Raw genomic sequence first — 14783 nt, 5'->3', positions numbered from 1 at the left:
AACCGCAAATAAACACATTGATCATCTGTACTTTTACACAGTTTGTGAAGAGCACTGTTCCAACTCCATCTTTTGCAATCCCGGGAAGAACTACCTCAAGGTAAGGTGGGAAAAAAGTAAAAGAACCATGAATTCAACTTACAAGACACGTGGACTTGATTCTGCACTTGGCTATCCAATTTCCACTGCCAAAACCACCATCCAAACTCAACAGAAACAGATCAACCCCTTAGTTTAGTTTTCTGTCAGGCTACAAACATTTTTGATTTAAAAAATAACAAATTACCAAAGCACTGCTACTACTAGAAGCTTCCATGTTAATATTTTCAGACAGATAGCAAGGTTTGCCACGTAATAAGCAATGATTCTTTGTTAAAGAAGATACATTGGATGAAAAAGCAAAAAAGGTTTAACATCTTCTGGACGGAAATCGTGGTACGGAGTAAACACAGGTATCTCTACGACGGTCTGTAACTGTCTGCTCTAGGAAACACCAGTATCTCTATGGTCTGTAACCGTCTGCTCTAGGACTACGGCTCCCATGGTCCCTCGTCAGTCATCGGGGTTTGGCACTACAATCCCATCAGCCACAGCCAGCAAACTCCTGAAGAGAAAAAGTTTACAGACTGACATAACTCCTCGAATACATACCCACATGGACCATTGGTTTGAAAGTGTAAACCAATAGAGAAGGCACAGCCAATTGGACTATTAAACAAACGACGGAGCGCCCTCCCCTGATCATAGTCAAACATTTAATCATAGAGGGACAGAAAAGCACTTCTGCCGAGTCTATTATGTTTAAGTTTCCCCAGCTCCCAAACTCTGTACAGAGACGCAGCAATAAACCTAGAAGTCAGCCACAAGGTTAACAGCCAAGTCTCTAAATTTAGAAGTAAATTGCCATGCAGATCAGAATTGCTTTACCAAATAGTCCTTGTTAAGAACCCACCTAAAGTGACTCCTTCAACGCGGGGGATCATTGGGAAGTTGTCAGCCTAGCATTTTCCTCCATGGTCATTCCCCCGGCTTCGTCTAGGTTAAATCGCAGTTTAAATTTTACACTAAACTGCAAAGCCCCATAAAAAACATTTCAAGTTAATTCAGTCAAAGCCTGCGAGACTGCATGGTCTATGAAGTGCATTTAATATAAGGGTAGACGGGACCCCACCCGATTGCCTACGGAACCCCAAGGTCAACATTGTTGACAAAGAGCTTGCGTAGGGCGAGATCAAGACACGACCCGGCCAAGATTTGAATTAAGCACACATGCCACAAATTTACAGATCTGTCCAGCAACATTTGCTTTTTCTTGAAGCAAAATTCCGAAATCAGTACCACGATACCCAAAGTAGCCCGTATACTTGTTTTAACATCCCTTTGTCCAAGAAGAAATGGATTCTTGCAAAAGGGACATCGCCTCCAGAATCAAATCTTCTTGCGCCAAATCGCTGCTTATTGATCAATCACCATGAACAATAGGAAACATGCTGCGAGGCCATCACCGTTCGCCAGGTCTGCAGGTGGTGGGAACCGAGAGGCCCACTAAAGTATGGGATGAAAAAATGGTTGTGCTGTGACCTCATCACCATTTGCAGCCGCACAGATTTTTGCTGTTGGGGGTGCACAACAAGTGGTACACGCCAAAGCAAGAGAAGGAAACCAAGCTCTGACGTCATTACCGGGTGCCAAAGTCTTACGGTGGTGAGCGCAGGAACAGACACTGATGTCACCACTCTGTGACCATGTACTGACGATTTTGGGGGCAAAGAGCCTGATGTACCAAAAAGTAAGCCAATGCATGTGGCAAACCGCCATTTATGCCATGGGGCGGGTTACTTGTACGCCTGGACAGAAGATTGTCACGTGATCACCAGGTACCAGAATACGGACAGCTCTAGTCTGCAAGAGTAGGTTTGAAGACGGCACCAACATGATTAAGGCTCGTCGTGGTGGAACGCAGCCTTTGGTCGAGTGGTCGTTGACCGGTGGGCACACTGCTCCATTCTACCAAGGTGAAGAGTAAGGACAGACTGCCAAGAGCAAAAACAGAAGGTCAGCTGACAGTTTTCATTTGAAAGAAAGGTCAGCCATCAAGCAGAGATCGATTACCTAATACATAGGCTGCCCGTCTCCGGCCCTACACCTCTGAGAAGGACACTCTCAATCAACCTTAGCCCCAGTACACCACTTGTCTGCTCGTAGCGCTCCACAACCCAAGCACCTTGGGAAGTACGGCAAAATAAAATACAGAGGCCCAGTCTGCCGCATTGTACAATTCGAGATTCCTTTTTATTTATTTATATTCTGTACCCTGCACGGTTTCTTGTATGCGGGAGTCTTCTTAGTTTGTCCTTTAAGGTTCACCATAGGGGCCACGAGGTTCCTAAATCAAGTAGCATTTGCTGGTTGTTTAGGGGGGACAAATCTCGAGGCCGGTAAACTATTCCCCTCAATCTTCTGATTGTGTACGCGTCTTGTATGGGGGAGACAGCCCTGCAGCCTCCGAACACAAGAATACCGAAGTAGGAGTACGGTGGACACCTTTGCTCATCTACGTCAGTATTTTTCGATCAATATTTTATACCCATGCCGAATGCGGCAAAACCGTATCTACGACCCTTTAGATACGATCTTTTGGGTCGATACCTGCACCTGGACAGGCCTCAGGATACACATGTTCACCTTTATTCCATATAGACTGAATGGCCATAGAAGGTTAAACTTGTTGATCTCTACGCCGCCTTAGGCACGGGCGTGCGCAACCAGGACATGATGCGAGGAATGAAGTGCCAACCTATTGGGAAGCAAAAGGGGCCATTCCGATGAAAAAGCAAAGCAAAACTAAAACAAAAAAATATATATATTATATATATATAAAAAAAGCACAAAAACACTAAGCTATTAGGTGCCCATCCAAGCCCCCCCGTGTTTGCAATGCTGCACACCTTCACAAAGGACTCAGTAGGACTCAACCCAAAAAGGTCACCTGAATAAGTAATACCCCTGCCAATTACTTCCTAAGAAGGAATCGTTGATGACATCCCACTTCAAACACAAGACAACCACAACCCAGGTTAAGAAAACAAACCCCCGTTAATCCATGGGGTTGCTGGTAGAGCACCGCCAGTACAGCTAGAACCCCACATCAATGCTTTAGTGTTACTGCCAAGCTTAGCCGCCATCAAGTCATAACCCATCAAGAACTATACCCTTAAAATTGACCTGAATATGCAAGTACAAAAGCTCTGAAAATAATCAACCTGCTAGCATCCACCCCCCCAGTATATACCACCTTTGTGTCTTCATGGCCTCAGATCGGAAATTATAGCCTGCATTAATTAAAAGGGTTGCGTGCGGCCCATCTATATGAGGGTTCACAACTTACATGTTTGCCACAGAGCAAATCATAACTGTACTTAATCTTTTTTTAACATGCTTAATACCAAAAACCAGTCACTAAGCGAGGGATCGGGATTTGAACCAGTGGTGCTCTGTGCTGTCCCGCTTCCAAGACAAACACGTTGCCCCCGAGCTATCCAACCAAGGGTTCTAAAAGAGCCTGAAGACACCCAGCCAAGCTTCTGGACCACGTGGTGTATGCCCTAAAGGATTTTCAAACCAGGATAGCAAAAACGCAAAATTAAAATTTTAAAAATGTAAAATAAAGGGTTGTGCAGGTCACAATGGGGTGAGTGTAACTTCCTAACTTCCTCAGAGGTGATCGATCGTTGTCTTTTCCTTTGGCATGAGCCTAGCGACAGTAATTGAAATGACCTAGGAGGTGGAATTGTAAGGTGCTAGGAAAGGCCCTCACTCGGAGGTGTTGCTGTGAGAAATTCGACTGTCCGCGCGGTGGGTGTGCGTTCCCCTGGACTTAATTTTTTGTTTTTTAATTTAACGAGGGTAGGTCAACTTCTGCAAAATGTGTGGGGTTAATCTGCACACATTTTCCTATGCTCACCACACCACATACACATAGACCATAGACAGGTGCAGTCCTCCCGTCACATTTAGTTGTAATGTGACACCCAGGACTACATAAAAGGCATCTCAAAAGGGGGAGGACAAAACCTTCCTCCTGCCATGGCCAGTCTAAATAAAGGCTCCATGGATCCACTGTATCCTTTGTTGGCCTTGCTGGTGACAGCGGTGCATACTGGTGAGTGTTAATTTAAGCAGGCCCGCAGAGAGGCCTGGTTGCAGGGATAATGAAAGACAGGAAACCCAAACACCTTTTATATGCATCTGTGTCAACCTGAAGCCAGTTCCCGCCTCTTAACAATATCAATGACAGTGGCCCGTCAAGTCTGCTGCATGTGTTTAGAGTAGGCAATTACTACATGGGAACCGCAATTACTACATGGGAACCCCATTCAGAGGGTAGGAGTAAGTGATTTGATGGAGACAAAGTCTGTTCTTGCCACAACTTCAACAGAGATCTTCTTTTAAACAGGAACCATAAAGAACTAATTTAACCAGAGAGACCCTTTGATCCACAACAGACAGGAAGATGGGTGGGACTTGGTACATGTGTTCGGCCCTTTAAATTTCCTGTTGCAAAGCACTGTGGTCATGACCTCTCGCATAACTGAAGATTGTTGGTGGTGACCCAGGATTGGTTCATTAACGTTGGCTTAGCATACACCAATCCTGGGACCCATTTGGCTTTAAAAGAGGGTTGAGCCCCTCTTTTGGCACATCATCTGAAGACCTAGCAAGGAGTAACAAGAAAAACTCATCTGGACCTTGGCTGAAGGTACAGTCTGCCTTATAGCTTTCACCAGTGAAGGAAGGCCAGGATTTCCAAGGGGGAAGCAAGATCCCTTGGTGGGAAGTGCCAGAGAGTCTCTGAATAAAACCCAGGACAAGGCCGTGCCTGCAACACCCTCCTCAGCTTTGGGCCGTCTGCCTTAAAGGATGACATGAGCCAGTGAAGAAGCTAGGAGGAGTGCATCGACAAGTCTCAGCCAGCATCCGCCTTAAAGGACATTTTTGAGCCAGTCGAGCCCCTCGAGCTTCAACCGACTGCACCACTGACTGTTGTCATACCGCAGTCGCCAACGTTGTCCGAGACGCCTCGACCAGTGCTTCAGAAGCACCAACCAGCACGGAGATGCTTCCGGACCCCAAGCCGCCATGTAGGCCAGCCTGCAGCTATCCATTGAGACTCACTTGCCAAACTGCCGCTGCCTGATACCTGCAGCCATCTCCTGTCTTGAACTCTGCCCTGAAACTGACTGACCCTGTTTAGCAACAAGAACTTCTACAAGCACAACGTACCTTGTGGTTCTGTCCCCCTGGTCCTTCTCCGAAGGCCCCTAGTGACATTGTACGACCCATTGCTCCCTTTGTGCTGAAACCAAGTATCCTTGAACTATTGCGATTAATTACTTTACTGACTACTCTGTCAGTATCCAGAGTGCATTCTCTTTCCTTCTTGAAACTGTCTGTCCTCTGCATTCCTTTACACAGTGTGTTGTATTTTGCAGCATGCTAGAACTGTCTGTTGTGATGATAATAAAGTAGATATTTCTATACAACCTTGACTGGACAGTCCTACTTCATCATTGGGTAATAATTGTATTTTCGCTGCGTTACAACTAACAAACGGTCCACGACCTTGCAGAAATAAGCCTGCCGTTCCATCCACATTACCAAAATTGGACAAGGAGGTTTATCATTTGCTTGTGTGTCCAATTTGTTTGGTTCCCTTCTGGTGTACTAAAGGTGTGGGGCTGATTGATGGTTTAGAAACCGATATTCATCGCCGGACCACTGGTGCTCCGGAAGTAGATTCATCACAGTTGCAGCTGAAAGAGCCTATAATATCACACCGCTGGCACGGATAGTGACGAGTGAATTAGCAAATAATGTTGAAACTGTTATTAAATGCACCCATGCCCACCCCACCTTACACTTTTTTAGCCCCCCCCCCCCCCCTCTTTCCCACGCCCCTCTCGACTCTTTTTTGCACTTCTTGGTACTGCACTTGCACGATCCGAAGGTCACAGAGACTAGTAGGACCGCTATTGTTGTTTTATCTCCGAGGTCACTCCTCCCTCTCTTGTCTCGTGGTGCTTGGAAACACCTTTTTTATAATGTGCCTTATAAATAACCAATAAATAAAATGGTGAAGCTGACAACGACTCCCAGTTCTCGGCACTCAATTTGGAGTATTGCATACGAATGGTGCCTTCAGTGCCTAGGAACACGTTCAATTTTGGATTGGTTAAGATGAAGGATGCTTGCAGGTAAACAAATCAGTAGACTAATATATGCATCTTCCTTGCCACTGGCACAGTGGAGGGTTAATCAAGAGGGTGAAAATAAATATGAAAAAGACGGTGAACCTGGGGTACTCCACAGATAGCCAGAATCTCATGGACTTCCTTTTGCATGACGGGTGCTCCCTAAAGTGGCAGAAGGGTGTAGAGGCAGAGATAAGAACTAACTGACATGAGGTCCCAAGGCATGACAGAGAAATCACGTTTAAGGGTACTATACAATGGTAGAGCATTAAAAGAAGCATGTCACAAGAACCATGTGGTGGAAGAGGGCAGCAAAGAGGTGAAAGTTCAACTTTCACAACAATGCACAGGAGGGGTTAGGGCAGGTGCGACGCCACAGAATTTCTCAGGTGCCCCTTCTAGAGCGGACTACAGATTAATTCAAAAGTGCACCTTGTGGACACCATCAAAAACCTGCTCATTTGGGGTTTTCTGAGCAAGTCGAGAAAGCGTTATCAGTTAAGAGAAAGCGTTCTGTACACAGCAGCAGGAGGTACCTGTCAACGCCAGTGGCTAAGCAACAAAATCATTTCATAGCACCATTGGAGACATAGGGCCTCATTCCAAGTCGGGCAGTCCCGTAGAAAAGTGACAGCATTCGTGCATACCAGCACTTTACCGGGCTGCCCGAATACAGCTTTGCCGGTAGGGCACCTGGCTTACCTCCAGCTAAATGCTGGAGGTAAGCCAGGTGCCCTACCGGCAAGCACAGGCCACATTACCAGCACCGGCATTAGTCCTATGTGACTCTATGAATGGGGATTTACCCCGTCCCTCCGACACTCGGCAAACCAAGTGCTGTAAACGGTAACAGCCTTTGCCGGTATCTGGCAGGTTTACCGCCAGGATACTGGCAAGATTGTAATTAGGCCCATAGATTCATCTCTCAAGGGCATTCATGGGGCAAATGGGAGTCTAGCTCACTTTCAATATATATATATATATATATATATATATATATATATATATATACATACATATATATATATATATATATATATATATATATATACACATATATATATACACACATATATATATATATATATATATATATATATACACACAAACTGCAGGACAACAAGTATATATCGATGGGGTAGTTATTTACAAGAGCTGAGAGGCAGGCTACGTATTATTTTGCAAGGAATTATATACACCCAGGAAATGGAATGGATGGATACAATTAGAGCTGGTGCTCTAGATAAGATTTGGAAGTGGGAGGATTTTACTCCTCATTTTTAAAAGTTGGGAGGAATTTTTTTTTTTTTTTTTTTTTTTTTAAAGGGAGGAACATTATTTTTAGGGAGGAAAAATGCAAGTACAATACCAAATGGGAGTATTTTACAAGCAAGTAAACATTTTAAATGAAAAATGGATTTAAAAAATATATTTCATGCACATTAAAAGATGCACGTTTACTTCTTCCAATCAAGCAGTCATAATAATAGTTTTTTCCTGTGGTACTGTGTACCCTACTGGTCCAAACATATCCATGGAGCTGTGAGGGTGAAAGCCTATTTTTTGTTGGGAGTATTTGCCAATTTTTAGGGCACAAAAGTGGCTGATTTCTGTAGTGTTGATTAGAGCCATTTAAAATGACTTAAGACCGTGGGCCTCATTACGACCCTGGCGGTAAGGGGTTAGCGCCAGCGTTAGCTGCGCCGACCCCTTACCGCCAATTACGAGTTCCCTTTCCGCCATGGCGGTTTTTACACCTGCTTTTAGCGGGTGTAAAAAACCATGGCGGTAAGGGAACTTGGTGTTAATTACGCCACCGTAATTTACGGTGGCGTAATTAACGCCTTCCCCACTCCCATTATGCCCTATGGGGCAAAAATGGGAATGGGGAAGGGTAAATGGGGATTGGGGATTTACCGCCCCGCCAAGGTCGGAATGGGGCGGTAAATCCCCTTACCGCCATGGCGTTAACGTAGTTAGCACCATGGCGGTAAAGTCACGGCCCTGGCGGTAACTTACCGCCAGGGTCGTAATGAGGCCCCAAGTCTCTTTAGAAATTCAATCATGGAGTTAACATTTCTCACCTCCCCAAATAATAAGGAGAAAAAAAAGGAATTGCACTAGAGAGCGAAAAAGGTGGAAAAAAATAATTGCTGTGGTGCACAGTGATCTTGTTGATATAGGCTTAGGAAACCAGTTATGCATAAGCTGGAATCCACTATGTTACCTGCAGTAGTTTTCATAAAGTTCTCTCTACCGGGATTAATTGCAATGACGAAAATAAGGGGACCAAAAAACAACCACTTTCTCAGCAGAAACCCACATACTCCTAAAGCATCACACAATTCAATTTGATACGCAAAGCTTAAAACATGCTCACCCACAGAGCTGATGTTTCTGGGCCTCCACTTGAGGATAGGAACATAGCCTTTTATGCCATTTATACAGCGGTTGCGTTGTTCACTTTTAACACTTCTTCAGCATCAAACAAGTGATCTTTGGTACCCACCACACACATTTCAGCACCAGTGGCGCCATCTACATTTCACATGTTCCAGTCGGTCCACCACAGGTGGGCGGTTTAAGAAACATGAGACGCCTGTAGACGCTATGCCTACAAAGTCTGAAAGTCCATGTTCCTGCAGGGGGTTGATTGTTGAGAGCCACCAAAGAATTTCATTTAGCGTGAAGGCGGGTGGTGGGACACATTTGCATGATCACTTTTTGGCAAACCGCACAAACATCCAAGACGTTCTAGAGCATGATTATGTATTGGTTGTCCCTCCAGATGTGTTGGACTGCACCACCCCTCCCCACGAGCCTTGACTATGAGGTCTAGGGATAATTCGAGTTATATTCCAAAACATCTGGAGGGCCACATTATGAGGACCATGGTCACTGATGTGGAGGGCCACATTGTGAGGACCATGGTCACTGATGTGGGCATCCAGATGTTTTGGACTCAGTATCCAATTATCCTCCGACAGCAAAGACAGCGGCAAAGGATCATGGGGGTGGAGGGGTTTGTAGTCCAAAAACACCTGGAGGGCCACCTCATAAGTAACCATATTCCTGAGCAGTGGGCTTTAAAAGTATTGAGCATCTTGGGAGTCAAGATTTTTCAGGCAAGACTGGGAGGGTGTGATGCATCGCACAGGTGCTCGGGGTAGAGTAGGGTTTTAAGAACTGGCTAGAATGGATCTGGACTCCTGGTGGGCAATGGGCATAGAGTCTTAAATCGGCTGCGATATTCTCGGGGGTTGTATAACGTTGCATCTATTTAAGGGGGGGTGGAGTGAGGGAAATCAAAAAAGTTCCACAAATGCCTGCTACATTAGATTTTGAGCACGAGTGATGGGTTTACCCACGTGGCACGAAACTGGACCTTGAAAACACTCTCCCACAGTTCGGAAGGGCCGGGTAGAACCTCTCCCCCACAGTTGGCCGACGATGGGCCGGGTGGAACCTCTCCCCCACAGCTGGGGAACGATGGGCCGGGTGGAAACGAGCAAGAATTGGAGGGGAATGGTGATAAAACGACACACACAAAACTCTCAAATACTCACACTGCCAGATCTCTGAAGTCACCAGAAACCAAATTCACCCTGTGCACACTACCCACATAGAGGTGGCCTGCCAAAGCAATCGCGTAAGGAGCATTGGTCCTCACTTTATCAACACTCCCACCCCAGTGCCAACCAATAAAATGACAGGCCCCCATTCCACTATAATCGCACTGATGCTGCTATTCAGGTTACAGTCCATACCAGGTCTACGTATATTTGAATGTCTTGGGAGAATACATTTAAAACCACCTCTAGGCGCTTGGAGGCTTACCACGGACAAGAAATGTAACATTAGTGGAAGCGATAGAAAAGCAATACCTGGGTTTATTTAAACAATTATTAGCTCCAGAAAATCCGAGTACTTGGCGTAGATATACAACATTCGACTCTAGGCACTTGAGCTTCTCAACATGGACAAAGCATCACTTTTAACAGAACGTAGGAGCATTTAGCACCCTGCGCCATCGTTAATTAGGATTCCCTTTTCGTAATAGCGTTAACCGCGCCGCTGAGTGAATTGGAGTTGACAGGTTACCTAGCACAGCTGTTCGACCGACAGCACCTTGACACGCAGGCGGGCAAACGTACGAAAACCTGTTAAACAGCAGCGCGCATGCGTGCTAGCCGCCTATTCCATATGGATATTTCCCCAATTCATGGGGTGGCGGGGGGAAACACTGGCAACCAGTGCACTCAGCCGCCTGAGAGGCACACGTGCTCCGTGGCAGGCCTTGCTTTCAATGTGCCTTTTGTCTGGTAGCTGCCCTTTCTACATCCTCCCCTGGAACAGAAGAAAAGGTCAACACCAGGCTCCTTGCATTCAGAAGCCAAAAAAAAAAAAAAAAAAAAAAAAAAAAAAAAAAAAATCAGGCAAGACGGATGGCTAGGAAAAAAATATCCCCTCCCCCAGACCCGAAAGGAGGGAGAGGAGGGGGCGCGCCTCCAAGTCACGTCTGGCACACAGATTCCTCCCACTGCTATCCAAAATAAACGGAGAATCTGGAGTCGCCCCCCCCCCCCCAAAGCCCCCTTTCAATCCCCAGACATGAAATTCCTGGAGCCCCCCAAAAAAATGACCACACACAGGCCCTTTGTATTCAGTAACACGAGTGCCCCCCCCGAGCCTCTTTCTCGCACCTGGGAAAAGAGGATACAGCCCACTTAACCCCCGTTTCACCAGAGGAAGTTCACTATAGCCCTGTTTTGACTAGGGAGGGAGTTGCAGAAACTTCCCCCAAAAGCCCGAAGGTCTTGGGGAAGGGGGTGGCGGAGGGAGCCCCCACTCCCCTCACTCCTGCTAAACGCATACACCCCCCCTTACTGAGCGCCCGAAGGAGCCTAGGACGGAATTAAAATAAAGCTACAAGCAGCACCCTATAACTCTGCCCCCCGCCCCCAGAACCCCCAAGCGAGAATCCCCCCGCCCCCCTTTGAACCCCCAGCCTCTAAGGGAGCCTTTCACAGGGCATGTGTTCAGGCTGCCAAGTTAAATCTGCCGCCTCGTGTCATTCAGAAAGCAGCCAGGAGACAGCAGCCCTACTCCGGCCAGCCGGCGGTAAATGGGGGGGCGGGGGAGCAATTCCTCTGGCAAGACAGCCATTAAAGGCGTTTGCAGGTTATTAAGTGCAGCACACGAGAGCATGCACACAACGTGCCCCGTCAAGCAGGCACTGCAGCGCCATCCCTCACCCCCTGACACGGTTGCGCGACAGACGGGGGGGGCACTTTCATTTCTGGAGAAGGCATGACGCTCCGGCCACCTTAAGCTTTAAACACACCATCGTGTTGCAGCAAACAAAACATGTGCAAAATAGACAGCACGCCATTATCACCCCTCTGGTCCTTTGTGTATTACAGGGAAAACATTGTCGGACGTGTGAAATGCCACAAAACAGAATTGAGTTGTGGTCCACTGAAAACGTGAACTCGACATACAGTATACCCTTCCCCGGAACATATACATGTCAACACACACTACACACTGCGGCGTTGTGTAACACGATTACATACACACAGACAGACACAAAGCATGTGTTCACATAACTGGTGCCCGCCTCTCCCCCCCCCAGACTCTCCGGAAGCGCTTTCTCACTCAGCTGAGAGGGCGCTACACTGACACCCGATTACCATTATTAATCAGCCGCACGGCGACATCTACACAGGGGCAATGAATCAGAGACACGCAGCCATTACTCCTCCTTTTCACGTTAATTAAAGCGCCTCAGAATGACCACTTTAATCAATCGCGTGAGCGAAATACAAAAGAGAAAACACGGACACAAAAGTACAGTTGCTTGGCAAGCATTGGAAATTGGGCATGGACTGTAGAGAGAAAATGTCAGAGAAAATGACACGGACCATGAGAACAGGTGGGAAGAATGGGAGTTATCGCCCGGTACATAGCGCCTACATAACATTGACTGACTGCACACATGCACCCAACACCTACAAAACCTGGATGAAAGGGAAGGGCACGAGCTCTCCCACACTTTGCCTTCCTAAAAGGCGTCTTGGCTATATCATCACGGGCTATGGCACAAATAAATAGTAAACAAAGAATACATTAACCCAAAAGTAGGGGTGTTTGTTCCCTTACCACCACCTTGCAGGCACACTTAATTCAGATCACAAAACCAACCAAAATAGAGACCGCACGTTTTAGATTCCTGGCTATTAATTGGACTAGGGCACACACGTACGAGATACATTGTTGCATAGATGTTGTTACCTTGCATTTGTACAGCGCTACCATAACTCATGGCGTCTAGACGTTAGTAGATAGATAATGCGGTAACATGCCTTGTCCACGGAGTTTAAAACAACTAAAATTACTTTCTTCGTTTCCCCATGTATTCCGGGACCTACAGAAAGTAATGTTGTGCTTATATCACTGTCGACACAACATGCACAAAACGGGCAACTGGGCGTGCTATTTTTGTTTACAGCCCTTGTAAGCCTTAAATGGCACTTTCAGTACAATTAAGAACGCAAGCATGGGGCTAAACCATGCAGCGAAAGCCTGTGTGTGGCCTTTCACTCCTTAAAGTGCCTGCACTCTAGTGCCCGTGCAGAGCCGTCTCCCCTGGCCGCTAACAGCTTCCCTCCTTTTCCCATTCACAAAGGCAGCGAGCAGGAGCTGCCCCTTTCAATCTGCTCGGGGTTTCTGCCCCCACCCCCTTCTCTCTGGCTTCCTGGACAGATGTACACAGGAGAGAGAGAGCGAGCGAGGGGCTCTTTCTCTTCCCAGTTCCTCCTGCCCTGCGAGAGAGGCCCCAAGTCCCAACTGGCTTTCAAAAGCCAGACTGCAAGGAATTTATCCAGGCAGCTTCCCAAAGCCCGAGAAACATGTCCCGGCCCCCTTTCTCCCCTCCCCCTCCCCACCAACACCACAAACTACTTTAGAAATTGTTAAAAAAAAAAAAAAAAAAACACAAGATCCAGAGCAGAAGGGGGCGGGATAGGAGGTCCACGCAGATTTGCCCCATAAAAAAAAAAAAAAACACACAACACACATATTAAACAAATAAAAACACAAGCGGGGACCCACAGAGGACAGCCAACCTCTTCCGCGGCATGCCATGCTCCCAAAGCCTATACCTGCATTCAGCCTAGACGTAAAAGCCAACATTTACAATAAAATAATGAACACCTTTAAATATTGGTAAGGGGGAGGCGGGTGTCTAGCAGCCCCAGCCGTTCCTCCTAGAAGCGGGTCTGTACAGGCTTTCCCTGCTCCCCATATCCATCTCCACTGCCTCCCCGTGCCCCTGCAATCACAACAAGGCAGCGGGGAAGGGGGCCCTTCGACCCAAGCCGCCTCTCTGTGTCCTTTTTTATTTCCGCCTTCTCCTCCTCGCCCACTTCTCTCCAGCCGGCATGTGCCCCGGAGCAGCTCCCTCTCTCCCCTGCCTGCTCCAAAACGCTTCCTCCATTGTTTCTACAAACAGATCCTGCCTTCGGCTTCTCCTCCCCTCTCTCCCCAGCCAGCGAAGGCAGAGGAGCCAGGCAGGCAGGCAGGCTGCAGGGGAAGGGAGGCAGCCTCAGAAATAGACGTGAAACTTACCTCCACGGCGCCTCAAGCACAGCAGCCAGGTACACAATCCAATAGGGGGGGCTCCGCTGTGCAGCCAGGGGGTGTGGATCCGGTATTCCAGTGTCCCCCTTTCGCCTTAATTCCCCCCAAAAACAGACAGTGAAAAGGAGCTCAGCCTTAGTGGGCGACTAAGTGAATCAACTAGCAGGGAGCAGAGCAAGTTAAAGTGTCACATTACACTGCCTATTCTATTACCACAGGGCCCTGCTCGGCGGCTGCCTGCAAAACCTGGCCTGGATCCCTCTCCATCCGGACGAGAGGAGCTGCACGAAGAGCAGAGAGACCTCACAGCGAACATAAACACGCATCCACGCCAAGAAAATGCAATTTGGGGAGCAGAGGCCACTGTACTCCTAATTCGTAAAGTGTGTGGCCTTAAAGGGCCAGTTCAGACTGATATTTGTTTAAATCAAATGCGGACTCTTGTCATTGCTTTTGTTTTCTCTTCTCTGCTAGTGCATTTTTACGCTTTGCTGCTTTTTTGTGTGTTAGTTTTCACTTTAAAAAAAAATATCCGCGAGCGTTTCCATAGCATAGAAATTACTGAAATAGACCTGCAATTTAAAAAAAAGCTGTACAAATCAAGTGTTATATCTAAAGACCCAAAATACCAATAAATGTAAAGATGAAATCCAAACAAAAAATGTTTTCCTCCTATCTTTCCATGCTGCACATTAATCCGAACTAATGAGGATCTTGTACTTTGTCCAAGGAAAAAAAAACAGGATACATGTTGGCAGCTGGAATAAGAGATGCATTGTTTTTAAGATAGAGTAAAGGGCCCTGAATTGGCCAAGAGGTTTCACTTCAGTTTGAAACAGAAATTACATTCTTATAGCCAGTGCTGGCACTGGGATGGATTTTCCAGGATCC

The 14783-nt window shown here is 46.8% G+C and overlaps 1 protein-coding gene across 4 annotated transcripts in view; it reads right to left on the bottom strand.

The window, feature by feature from the left end:
* The window catches only part of ZMIZ1 (zinc finger MIZ-type containing 1), a 706997-nt gene extending 692911 nt beyond the window's left edge, over positions 1 to 14086 (bottom strand). For 2 of the 4 annotated variants that reach the window (XM_069611015.1, XM_069611018.1), the window contains exon 1: positions 13881 to 14081. The gene's annotated coding sequence lies outside the window, so the exon portion shown is untranslated. Of the gene's footprint in view, positions 1 to 13880 lie in introns of all 4 variants that reach the window. The other 2 variants (XM_069611024.1, XM_069611019.1) reach the window with 2 other exon arrangements.
* Between the last annotated feature and the right edge of the window lie 697 nt (positions 14087 to 14783).

The sequence above is a fragment of the Ambystoma mexicanum genome, chromosome 8 (assembly GCF_040938575.1).
Source record: "Ambystoma mexicanum isolate Mex_15411 chromosome 8, UKY_AmexF1_1, whole genome shotgun sequence".
NCBI classification, from domain to species: Eukaryota; Metazoa; Chordata; class Amphibia; order Caudata; family Ambystomatidae; genus Ambystoma; species Ambystoma mexicanum.
This window is presented reverse-complemented; position numbering and strand designations above follow the sequence as displayed.